This window comes from Syngnathus floridae, chromosome 1 (assembly GCF_059516105.1).
Source record: "Syngnathus floridae isolate MCC-2025c chromosome 1, RoL_Sflo_1.0, whole genome shotgun sequence".
Lineage (NCBI taxonomy): Eukaryota > Metazoa > Chordata > Actinopteri > Syngnathiformes > Syngnathidae > Syngnathus > Syngnathus floridae.
This window is the reverse complement of record NC_142413.1, coordinates 11,326,411-11,340,650: the sequence shown is the minus strand read 5'-3', so window position 1 is coordinate 11,340,650 and position 14,240 is coordinate 11,326,411. Positions and strand designations below refer to the sequence as shown.

General features: G+C 39.0%; 1 long non-coding RNA gene across 1 annotated transcript; it reads left to right on the top strand.

Moving 5' to 3' along the window:
• Positions 1–1,432: 1,432 nt before the first annotated feature.
• Positions 1,433–7,927, top strand: LOC148404084 (uncharacterized). The gene is made up of 5 exons (XR_015861920.1): positions 1,433–1,578; positions 2,756–2,804; positions 5,553–5,613; positions 6,468–6,495; positions 6,835–7,927. It is a non-coding gene; the product is annotated as an uncharacterized LOC148404084 (long non-coding RNA).
• The last annotated feature ends 6,313 nt before the right edge of the window (positions 7,928–14,240 follow it).

Below are 14,240 nucleotides of genomic sequence, written 5' to 3'. Positions count from 1 at the left end.
ACTTATGTCTGCTCAAACCATGTTCATATACTGACACTGCTGGTTTAACACGATTTGGGTGAATTTGACCAGGCAGATATTTTTATAGCTTTACAAGCACATGTAAAATATTTCAGAAGTATTTAATTCATATAGTATATGTCATCAACACTTGGAACCATGCAAAAACCATCCCACTGGACGGTATGGTGTAGCTATGTGGGGCCATCACATGAATGATGGTGGGTGTTTCCATGTGCCCACTTCACTGTGCAGATGTGCTACTGCCTCATCAAAAATGGAGTACATTTAAACAGAGGAAAGGAATGCTTTGATTGGCCATGGCTGAAGTTTTTAAGTCAGCTGTGACCCCTCCCACACCAGCGCAGTCCTCCCACTGGCAGATCCATCAGCCTACACTCATGTATGAAATTACCAACATGCCAGTCATTAAAATAGAGTCTAGTCTAACATACTGCGCGGTGTACAGTGATTGTATGAGATGACAAAGATTTGATAAGCAAATCATCAGAGCATCTAACTAAAACAATGATTTAAAACCATCATTAGACTTAAACCACCAACAAAGCCAATATGTTAACAAGTGTTTGGCCATAATGTTTGTGAGTTAGCAGCCTACTTGCTACTGTACACAGACATGTGACATGAAGAAGATTATGGTGGTGTGGACCGTTCCATCAATGTCAACAAATTCCTGTATTATCCTATATTTATATGACTGCTGTGAAAAGGTCATGAAAGAGCCATAGAGTAACCGCATAGTTACGACCACACATATTCTTCCTACATTTTAACTTATATGCTGGTGAACTTCAAATATACACACGTCTGAACAATAAGGATGTTCAATGACTTTAATCCTGTCCTGATGGGAACTCTTAAAATGCTTGGTGCATGTGTATGCGCCTGTGTGCATGCGCTTTGATACTCTAAATAATAACCCTCTTCCGTCTCTCGCTGTAATCAGTTCCACATGCTATTTGAGTGTGCTGTCCACTCAGCTGCCCGAGCAGAAAAAGCCCAAATTTAGAAGAAATATGAAAAATGTCAACCTCCTTTTTTTTCCCTATTGACTGAATGAAATGTATCCAGTCTAAACGCACTCCTCCTTCTTTTCTTGTATTTTCCCTGCTCACTTTTCTTCTCAAATCCCCTGTTTTTCAACTTCAGTTTCTTTCCAGTCCTCCATCTAACTCTCCTCAAGCCAAACCCCCACCACCACCCCCACCAGACCCTTTCCCATTAACCTCTTCGTCTTTGCTTTTCTCCCAGTCGTCCTCAGTCTTTTCCCAGACAGACTCCACAGGTCAGCGGTTGAAGGCTCTCAGGTCATCTGACATCGGCACCATCAGTCATGTGCAGAGGGGCCATTCTCTGGAGTAGAACCCGCCTCCCCCCAGTGACCATACAAGGTAACAGAGGAATGCATGCCTTGGAAGTCCATCTGCTTCATAAAGACAACACGCAGAGGCCAGAAGGGTCTCACACTGATGCTGATCGGTTCTTTAGAGAAGCAAACGGGAAGATCCGCCACTGAGACCTTCACTCAGAGACCATGACATGACGTCTCCAAACAAGGTAGGACAACAGAACGTCATTTTCCCACCTTTTTTTATTCACAATTATTTGGAATCGGCTATAACATTCCAAAGGCCACCAGTTTTATTTGACTTGAGTCACAATGAATGTATCAGTTACATGTGTGCCGAAGTTGCTTATTGATCATTTTATTAGAATTACTATAATTCAGTGTTGCTGGATACTGTTGCTTATTGCAGCTACAATAACGAACCGATTGTTACATCCTCCGACATATGAGGAATATCCTCTTATTAAGGCAGGCTGGATTTTTGATCCATCTTTCACAGTATATTATACCACATCAGACGTGTACCTAATTAACTGCCCAGTGAGTGCAGATGTTGACAAGCGCGGCCTCTCTGGTTCATGATTAAATGATTTCATTTCATTTCATTTGTACAGTCAGAAAGTCGTATTACGCAATCTGACAGCAATTAAGACATTTAATAGGCCCAATTTGTCCATGCATTCGTATGTCCGTCCTTCAAACATTATCATTATGTAATGACCCAGCAATTGGCTGGCGACCAGTCCAGGGTGTCCCCCGCCTCTCACAAAGCTCAAGCTAACATTTGAGCCTCATGTGGATAAATGCCATGGAAAAGGTATCAATAAGAACATAGTAATGAAAGTGATTGGATTACGCAAGAACTGGCATCAAGTGAAAGTTCAGTCACACCAATATATACCATAATAAATATTATTTGATGAAAATGTTGATTTGATGTGGTTGAATTTTTAGGACCTGGCATTTAGGGACATACCTTAACACAGTTTTTCATGGGGCAAAGCAGAAACAACATACATTCTTATACTCATCCATTAAAGAGGGACTATTCCATTACTTTGAAATTATACCTATTTAAAATGAATTAAAATTAGAATTAAAAAGAAAAAAGTTTGAACCTGGTATGATATTTCATCATATTTCTCATACGCAAGGATTTGACAACCACAATGTTTTTATGCCAAATTTACTTTACTGGGAGTTTAGAGCTTTATCTTTGTAAGAGCATACAGTTCTTGTATAAAACATGTGAAAACTTGAATGAATCCAGGTGCTGTGGGCAGTTGACATCCTGCACATCCCTACGGACAGCATGTTAACTATATGAGGAATTTATAAGACTTGGATTTTATGCATTTCACAGCTCATGACTTTGTTTTCCCTCAGAATGCTGCCTGCTCATTTACACACAGATGGATGGGAGCTTTCCAAAGAGGTGAGACACACACGCAGGCCTGCACATACATGCACACATGTACGCACGCACCGCAGCAGCTACTGCAAAGGAACATATGTGAGAAAAGAGAAAGCAGGAAATGCTTTATTTAGTTTAGTTTGCAGTGAAACATCTTGGGGGGAGTGGTTTTGTATGTACTTAGTTGACTGGACTTTCACATGACCCCCTTCCCAACCCTCAAACTCACCCCCCAACACATCGTCCCCTGGGGAACCGAAAGAACATCATTCCCAGGGTCAATTTCACATGAGAGGAAAAGGGGAAATCTCGAGACACATATTCAGATGCACATGCATTGTTTATTGTTGAGGTCAAACTCGTCATGTCGCTTCATTGCCATTCAATTTTGTGTATCAAGCGCATATCATATATACGTGTGTGCGTGCGTGTGCGTATATATAGTACATATAATGTTAAACATTACTCATGTGAAATTAATCTTACTATTCTCATTGAATTACTTTTTTCTAAAAATAACTAAAAACAATAAAAAGTATTCTACAGTATTCTATTCTATAGTGTACTATTCTAATTTAATTCTTGTAAAATACACATTTGTTTCTTATACTTTTCATTATTCTCAGGATTATAATGTGATTCTGTTTTTCTTTTTTTTTTCCCCCTTTGCAACATGGCCTTAACACACACACACACACACACACACACACACACACACGTATATATGATATGCGCTTGATACACAAAATTTAATGGCACACTCTGTATTGGACAAAATATTGGACACACTGGCTCATGGTATTGAATGAGATGTGTCTAAACTGCTAACAGGCATCTAACCTCTAGCAAGTTTGGAAGTGTCTCCTTTCATGTACGACTTGCATGGGACCACTTTATTCAGTTTACCCCTGACCTTACTATGAACTGCCCCACTGACAGCAATTCTAATTTCAAAGACACACCATGTATATAGGGTTTCCTGCTATAGCTCTTCTCGTCATAGTGCGCCCCTCAACTTCCAAATTTGGCAATGGAATGTACACATTTAATTGATTCAGTTATCTATGTTTTTATGTGTGCCTTTTTTCTCTTTTGCCGATTTACTGTGTGTGCGTGTGCCTGTGTGTGTGTGTGCCTGTGTGCACGCGTGCACGACCCTTTGTATGACAGCAGATAAAGTCAAACGGAGTGAGTTTCCTGTGTGTGATTTACAGAACTGGAAGGGGGAAATGAGACCATATAAGGAAATGTTTAGTTTAACCAGAAGAGATGGCTTTCTGGCTGTTATCATGGCCTGTATAAACACTCGCAAACACTCTCTCCCGCGCACATGCTGCGTGAATCTGTCTCCACACAGAATTATGTTTCAGGCTCAATGTAACGTCACCGTTACATTGTGTGGTTCTATTAACCGCATCCATTTACTATTTAAGTGTGTGTAGAGAAACACTTTTAGTGTTTATAGTATGTGAGTCTTCGAGGATGGATGTTGTGTGTGGCATACTATGTGTGTGTGTGTGTCAGTTTGTGTTTGTGTGATCAATAGGCTTGTCTCACAAATCTCACAATTAACCTACTATTTGCTATCACGTTATTACACTGCCTGTATATTGTATTCACATTCATTAAAAAGAAAAATTATTACACAGAATACACAGTATGTATGTAGATGTGACTGTGTATACGTACGTATGTATGTATGTATGTATGTACGTATGTGTATATAGTAGTAGTATAGGTCAGTACAAGAAGTACATGACGTTCTTACTGCCATTCTAAATACATGAATGAAATTTTCGCTCACTCGCTCGCACGCACGCACACACACACGCTCGCACACACACACGCACGCACACATATCTTGACATGATAAGATAGTCTAAAAAAGTTCAAATTACATTAGTATTATTCATAGTGAGTGTTGGGCATCTTGTCTCTGTGATGTTGTTCAAGTGTAAATGTTTGCGATTTACTTCTAAATGCTGGAAGCCGTTGGTTCAGTTGCATTGCAGCTATGCTTGCCTGGACATTAATAGCCACATGTTAGCAAAGAGGTAACCTATAGTCCCTCTTTGCAAAGAGGTAACCTAACATGAAGCTAAGTGTTGTAAAATTGTTTCAGAAATAAGTTAGACCATCAAGCTGGTTGAATGTTATAGTATTGTCACACATTCCGCGTATTTTTCCGAGCACTTGGGAACAGGATGCAGGTTTTGACTTGATGTCACATGTGCACACCAAGAGTCTGAGAGAGGGCAGATGTGTTTATTGGTAGAGTGTATATGTACAGTAGATCACACTTCCTGAGAACAGACCTCAAGACTTGGCCTGCCATGAGAGAGTGTGAGAGAGGCCTTTCTTCTTAATATGGACTTGTTGAGCCCGGCTCGTGGGAGAAGAAACCCCCCCCCCCCCCCAATTGCCGCCCCCCTTTAAGTGAGTCTCTCCCCCCCTGTGACTAGAAAAGGGAATGTATGTAGCGAGATGGAAAAAAGGAGGGTGGGGGTGGTTAGTAGGGAGGGGTGACAATCTATCTGTGGGAGCAATCACAGTCTGAAAGAGGGAATGTTTATCCAGTGCAGTGATCCCTTTTTCCATGATCCCAAAAATAAAAAGGGCATCTGAGACCTTATATGGGGCGACGGAGTTTCCAGTCAAACACATTCTGTCGGAGTATTCCACCAAAACACCGCTGTCTGTCCTACTGGCCTATTTATTAGAAAAGCAACTGGCAGGCTGTATTTATTAACATGCTATTTTGTTTAGCAGGGGTTGCCATGAAGATGAGCTGACCTCCACTCACTGTTGGACACTCCACACTCTGAGTTAGGTATGTGACTTTGACACATTTTACCATACAATGCAAAACGACGAATGCTCAGTTTTTACTGACGGCTGACGTTATGCCGAGAGCTGTGTCCATTATGACCTCCCTGAATGTTTGCTCATGGTGGTTTCATTAGCCAGCTCCAGCGTGATTGTGTCAGTCGACGCTTCTGAGCACGTGCCTTCTCGTGTGTCTACCCACATAAGTGGCAGCTGTCTGACTTAATGCAGAACATACACACGCATGTGTCCTCCAGGGTTATATTCATTTTGAAGTTTTCATTACAGCTAGGTAACATTTATTTTGGACGATTGATTTTTAATTATACTTAAAAATTATGTTAGATTAGTTTTTAGATCAGATTTTTTATTACAATAATACTCCTCATTCATTTTTGTTTGTTTAGTTTTTTTTATTAGTTTTAGTATTAGTTTTGAAATGAGCTGTTTTAAAAACATGGAATATTTATCAAGTGCAACCTTTTAAAATAAGGTCACTAATTATTGTGTAAAAAAGTCAATTCTCAAACGACCTTTTGTCCCTCCTTATTCTGTAGACGCACAGCAATACCGAAATGGATACATTTTAAAATAAACTCTAAAAGCTCATTCATAACATTGGCAAAAATGAAAACCAAAGCTATTTTCTCTAAAGTTAATATAGTTCATTTCTAAAAAGCATTTTCATTTTTATTTCATTTTGTTACCTACATTTTTTTTTTAATCTGTATTTGATTTTATTAATTAATTATTAATGTTTATCAAGATTGGAATGGTGCCCTTGACCACCAAAATTGGTGACTTCTGGTGTAGATCATACACCCTATTAACAAAGTGTGTGTTTGTGTTATGTTTCAGGTGAGATGTGCATGTAAGCAGATACTAGGTGAGTATCATACACACAGACACATACGTTTGCACTTGTGACGCTATCATTTTTTTAGATGTCAAATTCTCCTCAGAGCAATTGAGTAACATTATCTGAAAACTTGTCTATGTGTGTGTAACATGAGAGGGAACAGCAGAGGAAGTTTGAATTATGACGGTCCACTGAGGGTTTCAGTCATTTCCTGTTTACCCCTCCCACGTAAAAGTGTCTTTGCAGTTTGAATTTGCTCTCTCTCTCGCTCTCTCTTTATCTCTCCATCTCTCCCCTCCCTCTCTCTCTCTCTCTGTGTCTCTCTCTCTGTGTCTCTCGCTCTCTCGCTCTCTCGCTCTCTCTCAGGCAGTCCCTCCCTGCGGCCCATGGTGCAGTGCTGCATCTCTGGTCAGTTGGTAGTCTGAGATGAAGCACTGTAGCTCGGGACGGAGGACTGCGTCACGGGCCTCAGCTCGGCCAGGTCTCCAATGACCACATCAACAAGGAGCAGGCGATCCCACTAAGGGCAATTTGGAGGATTTTCAGTATAACTGGGCTTTTAATATTGAAGGGGGGAAAAAATATTACTGAAATGTTCTGAACTGATTACCTGATTACTACTTAAATACTTAGTACTTAAATTAGTAAAGTTTACAGGTGCTTCTCATTCAATTGAAATGTGGAAAGTTAACTTCTTTCAAAAGCGGATGCTCATTTATTATATCAATTCAGTCACCGAATAAAACACTACACTAATGATTTACTTTTTAAAATAATTCTAAGATTATAAAATCATCAGTTGCTTATAGCGAATGAAAACATCAAATTTACAACAAATTAAAATGCCACAAGAGCCGATCAAAATTATTATTATTATTATTATTAAACTTAGGCAGCATTGCGTCCTGAGCAGCATTTTTCAATGTGTTTCATATTAAGCTCAAGGGTACCCCTGTTGTTCCTTTCAGGTCGCTTAAGGAAGCTTATGTAATATAGTTCATTTTTAGAATTAGCAACTGAAATAAATGTACTTTTCTATGGTATTTACTTTTCTATGGTACTCATGTTTATTGAGATATGTGTTTTATTTAAGACATTAGATTCATTGCATAATTTGTCCCATGGCACCTGCCTCATGAATACCTTAAACTTCATGGGAAGATACCGGTCTGGAGTTTTCTTCTTGATGTTGTTTTTCCCAATTTTTCTCTCTCCTGGGGTCCAGTTTTCCCAGGAATCCCTTGACCCATCCAAAAAGGGGATTCCTGGAAATACTGTTCTTAGGGGCGAGGCCAAGCGACTATTTGCTAATCAGGGGCTAATAAAATATCAGAGTGCATCAAAATCAAATTAAGGTGAGTTTCAATGTTGAATAAACGATATGGAAATATTGTTGTGTGTCATGTTTCATGGCAAAATTACCACACTGTATAATAAAATTCCACGATGATGATCCTCATCCATCTGTGTTGTTGTAATTTTGGGGTTGTTTGACTGTCAAAAGTGTTCCACGTGTGTATGAAAAGCTAACATGGCTATGGAACATACAGCACTGTACCTGTCTAATGTTATGCACTCATGACATAGTTTTTTAAACGATTCATTCAAATTATAAAAAGAAAAACATAATACTGTCTGATTGACTGTCCTGGACAGTCAAACTAATTAAAAAAAGAAAAAGAAATCTAAACAAGACCCATGCATACAAAATATTCAGTCAGACGATCAGCAAGACCTTTGAGATAATTGTTCCCAATTTTGTAGGAAAAGTTTAGGGAAGGCTGTTTTTAGTTTGAGCAATGCATTGAATGAAGAAAGTCATACGCTGCTATAGCTGCCAAGAGTAAACTGATGCTATACTTCTATTTTCACATGTTCTCAGAGTAATGGCCATGTGCCTGTCTATTTTAGTCCATAAAATGTATGTATGTTCAACTGTAACATTTGGTTTCGGGTCACAATCCAGTATCATTTCAGCGTAAGAGAGGACCAACTTCAAGGCTGGTACTGCTGATGATGTTGGAAGAGAGTAAGCTCAAAAACACGCACATCAGCTAAGTATTGACATATGCTAGGGTCAAACATACAGGACATGGTTTCACCTGGATTTAAAAAAAAAAGAAAATATTTTCTTAGTCTAATGTGCCTTAAGCTGTTGAATTGCAAAATAATGCAAACAATCTTATGACTTTATCACTTCCGCTTTTCATGTTTCATGAAACAATGATACTAAGCATGTGTGTAAGCATGTGGACTGAGTTAAGAGCAACTGAAGGTTCAGTTTAACGGCACTTGGTCATGTCATGTATAAATTATTCAAATACTGTATAAAATATACATATACATACAGAGGAGTGCAAAACTTGGTACTGGTATACAATCATATCAAAATTAATATTTCTATTCTAGATATTTCTGTTTAAGTACTGTATGTATTTTCTCTTTTTGTTTTTTTAATAACTCTACATTTTGATGCATACATACATTCATGCACGTATTTACATAAACATAAATTGCAATTCACTACACAGCAATGACGATTTTGATTCCTTTACTTGCTCAGCCATCATTCAAGTGACGATTGTAAAACATAAACGGACACTTGTTTTGGCCACGGGGTGGCGCAGTTATCACTTCAAGCGGCGCAAAGTCATCCGCTGACTCAGCTTTTTGTCATGACGTACATGCCCGCACAAAGAAATACCTTCCTCCCCTTCGCCTTCCTCCTTCTCGTCCTCGTGGTTGATTACAACATTGCCCCACGCCCCAACGGAGACCCGTAAAACTTATGCGATTTATCAGTCAGTCAACAAAGCCAGGAAAAAGAGGAATTACAAATCCTTGAAAACACTCACAGTATTTATAATCAAGATTTTTCTATTGCTCGTGTGAATTGTTTCTATGCTATGAGGAGGAGAGAAAGAGACAAAAGCAACAAAAAGCTACTGTTGCATGCGTGTTTGCTGAGTGAATAAAACAATGGCGTGCATGTGCAAACTGGGAGCAGATGATGTAGATCAGTGTTTCCCAACCTTTTTTCATTCACGGCACACCTTTTCATTGGAAAAAATCTCGAGGCACACCACCAACAAAAATCTGTTAAGTGTTACACCAGCTTCTATATTAAAATCAGTTATATTACAACAAAAGACGTAAAGTTCTATTCCTGCATGGAGAGTCGAATAATTGAATAAAAATAAATACTAAATATTCTATCTTTTCCAAGATTTCCTCGTTAAGTGCACCTGCGTGAAAAGTTTTTGGTCATTTTCACGTTCTGCAGGAGCTAAAACTTTTCACGCAGGTGCACTTAACGAGGGAATCACACGGACACTCCATTAGGTACATCGCCATTTTCAAGTGTACCTAATAACAGGCCACTTTATTAGGGAAATATCATGGTCAAAGGTCACAGGTGTCAAGCTTTAGTCCTCGGGGCCACATTCCAACATGTTTTCCAAGAGTCCCTCGTTAAGTGCACCTGTGTGAAAAGTTTTTGGTCATTTCATGTTCTACAGGAGCTAAAACTTTTCACGCAGGTGCACTTAACGAGGGAATCACACGGACACTCCATTAGGTACACCGCCATTTTCAAGTGTACCTAATAACAGGCCACTTTATTAGGGAAATATCATGGTCAAAGGTCACAGGTGTCAAGCTCTAGTCCTCAGGGCTGCATTCCAACATGTTTTCCAAGATTCCCTCGTTAAGTCCACCTGCGTGAAAAGTTTTTGGTCATTTTCACGTTCTACAGGAGCTAAAACTTTTCACGCAGGTGCACTTAATGAGGGAATCACATGGACTCTCTACCCTATGGAACCGTCGCTTACGTTACATGGAATATATATAGTTTTATGGAGCAGCTCACAATCAAATAGTTATAATGGTTATATGGGGAAGCACACGAGTAACTGTGTTGCAAATTTTTCTATGATAAAATATTTGAGGTCTCACTGGGATCTGAACCCAGATCGTTGGGATGAGAGTCCAGAGCACTAACTACTGCACTATGGAACCCTTGCTTGCATGGTGTGGAATATATATGGCTTTATGGAGCAGCTCACAAGCAAATGGTTATGGTTATATGGGGCAGCACACGAGCAACTGTGTTGCAAATCTATCTGTGCTAAAATGTTTTAGGTCTCACTGGGATTAGAACCCAAGTCGCTGAGGTGAGAGTACAGAGTACTCACTACTACACTATGGAACCCTCGCTCACATTGCACGGAATATATATGGTTTTATGGATCCTTGCTCTAACTCTAATGAGTTTCACATGCTCCAAACTTGAGTAACTTTGCAAATATGAATAATTGAATGAAACATAAGCTGCTCACTGCTGGCCCTGACAAAGACTGTGGACACATGGTAAGGAAAGACGAAAGTCGCTTAACTCAGCTTAAACATGACAAAACGTTTGAGTCAAACAATCAAGCTTAGATGTCTGTCAGAATACTTTGAGACAGTTTATTCACTGATAGAAAAGACAATGGTGATTTATTTGAGAAGTTATTAAAGGATAAAGGTGTGTGTCTTAAAACGTACTTTGAGCACTATGGGTTTGGCCCTCCCATGAGGCAACACACCTCCATGTTTGAAAGGAGTGGCACAGTAATCTGTGTAAGCGTGTTTAAACAGGTATAAAGACAATGTGCAGGGTGTGCTCCCAGTGAAGCAAACCAACTCACACCTCAGCTATTCACTGTCATTACTGCGCACTTTGTGCAAGCAGCACGTTTCTGCTAATATTACTTTTGATGAGGGCATGCCGGCCACATCTCCATTTTTTTTTCCTTTTGAAATATCAGTGATTTAATTCACAGACATTACACTCAATGTGTAAAATTTTGCCAACATATGCAGTTTATGCTGTTCAGACACACCCTTGTTAAGATGATCATTTCATACCAAGACATGACTCATCAAACAGGTTTGAAACGTATTACTCATTCATGACACCTTATTAGGCCCATAAAGAAGAAATTTAAAAGTGAGTGTCACATCAGTGAAGGTCATTGACCTCCAAAACATTGGCCGGACTGATACCATGTAAGATTTTACTACTTCAATAATTACTGCCCACAAGCCCTTTACCAAAAAATGTTTTATTTCATTAAGGGAGGGTAAACAATCTAAACCTACATGGCCATGTGCAAAAAAGAAAGCAGTCAGAAAAGTAAGCAGTAATCTTTGCCATGGATATTATTTATGCCTGGCGATTTCTTGATTGAACACATCTAGAGGTAATCAGGCTTTGGTGTGGTCAGTGAAAATGAACTGAAAAATGTGTGATTAGCCACAGTAACTTTATGATTAACAAGGAGGGCAAGTTACTTTTTCACACAGGGTTTGGTTTAGCTCTAAAATGTTTATTTTATCATTTACCTTAAATATATCAAATCCATATATAAAAACTGCATCTTATGTTCACTTTGGTTATTTTTGTCTGATCTTTATATTTTTGTTTGATTATCCTAAACATTAAAGTGGGGCAACTATGCAAAGAAAGGAAATGAAAAGAAAAAAGGAAGCAAAAAGAAGAGGACAGAAAGAAAAAGTAAAAAACAAAGAAACAAAAAAGACAGAAAGAAAGACTGAAAGAAAAAAAAGATAGATATAAAGAAGAAAAAAGAAAGACAGACAGACAGACAGATAAGAAAACAGAATGACAGACAGCAGGAAAGACCGGAAGAAATTAAGGAAAAAACAAGAGACAAAAAAGATAAAGAAAAAAAAAAAGAAAGAAAATACTGAGAGTGGTAAAGACAGTGTGATTTCAAAATAACACACTCAGCGGAAGATATCCTTTCTGATTATTGGCCCATATACTGGTAAATGCAGTAATCGCTCTTGAGTCATTAGATGTTGACGTAAATGCATTCAGTCTGGATCCAGTTTGCAGTGGTCACACAATTTCTATAACACTTCTTACTCCTCCTTTCATTTGGAGCAGCTTTTTGAGTTAGTCTGGTTTGAATTGTCCCAGTCACAGCCTTGACCAGAGGAGCGCATGTGCCCAGCCTGTTTTGACCGATTCTCTTCAACAGTCACTCCCTTGACATGACAATTTAGTATTTTAATTATTAACTGCTGACCAGTCCAGTAGCAGGGGACACACTTTCTTAAGTGACTAAACAAAACGTATCTTAAATTTTGACCCTTGCTTTCAAGTATTTCTATGAAAATGCATCTTGTCAAGACATTTCTGGTTCCCTATGCAGTTGAATTAAAAGAAACGAAGCAGCAGGAGAAACAACCGTGGTTTATTTGTGTTGCTCTGTCCATGACTTGATCAGTTAACGCAACATTCAATCTTCAATCATATGCAGTGAGCTGTACCTTGGGGAAGACGAAAACATTTTTAACACTTTGTTTTTCTCCTTTCGTGATGCAAAAGGGAGTGACGTGACTTGTTATCACCTTTCCCCCTCTCCAAAGCACTCGATTGATTTTCAAGTTGATGGCCTGGTTGCACTTGTTCAACTTGTTTCTCCAGGTTTTGACAATGAGTTAGTGGGTGTGAGACAGTTCCCCAGAGGCCTTCTCCGCCAACAAGTCATTAACATGAGCATCTTTGTTAAGCAGAATCATTTTATAAATTTTCATATAGGATCTTGTTACAGCGTGCAAGCGACCAAAGTATGTTCTACCTCCATTCCAAATGCACGTCAGGTTCCCATTACAACCTGTTCTACGTGTTGCTGGTATGTCAGCGTCCCTCCATTTACTGACAACCAGCGCATAGACCTTGTGGAGGGCTGGGCTGGGCTGGGGTGTCTTTCTACCATTGCTGTCTGAATAAGAATTTTGCAGCACAGCCTTTGGGTCTGAAAGTCACACTCCTCCATTATTTGAATAAAAACCCAGTTGTGTCCATCAGTTTTGAACCGGTTCATTAGAATTAGATTTGACTTTTGTCTCGAAGTTTCCGTAGTTCACAGGTGTCAAACTCAAGGCCCAGGGTCCCGCTGCATCATTTTGTGTAGCCTGTGAAAGCAACTCATGTCTGTCATAACCCTCACTAAAATCTTTACCAAAATGTTTGCCAAATAATTGAGATTCAATTTTTTTTTTTTTTACAGTAACGAACAATAATTAAAGAAAGTGCTATCATTGACATCTGTTTTCAAACCAAGTAACCTCTTATTTTTTTGTGGAATATGACAATTTGACGAGACAAACATTTATTTGGTTTCACTGTCATAACGGCCCTCCGAGGGAAGCCGTATTTACAAAGTGGCCCTTGACAAAACTAAATTTGACAGCACTTCGGCCTAGTTACAGCTTAAGCATGAGAACGATATAAAAAGAAATAGATCGCACTTGGCTTACATCGACAATCTACATGACACAATGAAAAGATGTTTGGAACAAAATAATGTAATGATCGAGGCAGCTCAGTAGTTTACAACAGCCCAACCATAATAACTAGATGACCACAAAACATGCCAAGGAAGCAACAGTAAAAATTTACTATTTATGCATGTGGGTTTATGGATTTAAAGTTAAAAGGGTAACTAAAACTCTAATAGTGAGTCTTGTGGAACAATTTCTGAAACTGTTGATATCTATGGCACAAGCAGCACTCTTTTTGCAGACTCGTAACAACTCACTAGACTCAATTTACAAATGATCAACACACTACTTGTAAAACAAAACATGCGATGGCTACTGGTTGGTGATCTCTGCCAAAGTTTAAACGCATTCAAGAGATTCTTTTAATTCACTAGGTTTTTCATTAAGGCAGCATGCAATCTTAACAGGCCCGTTCT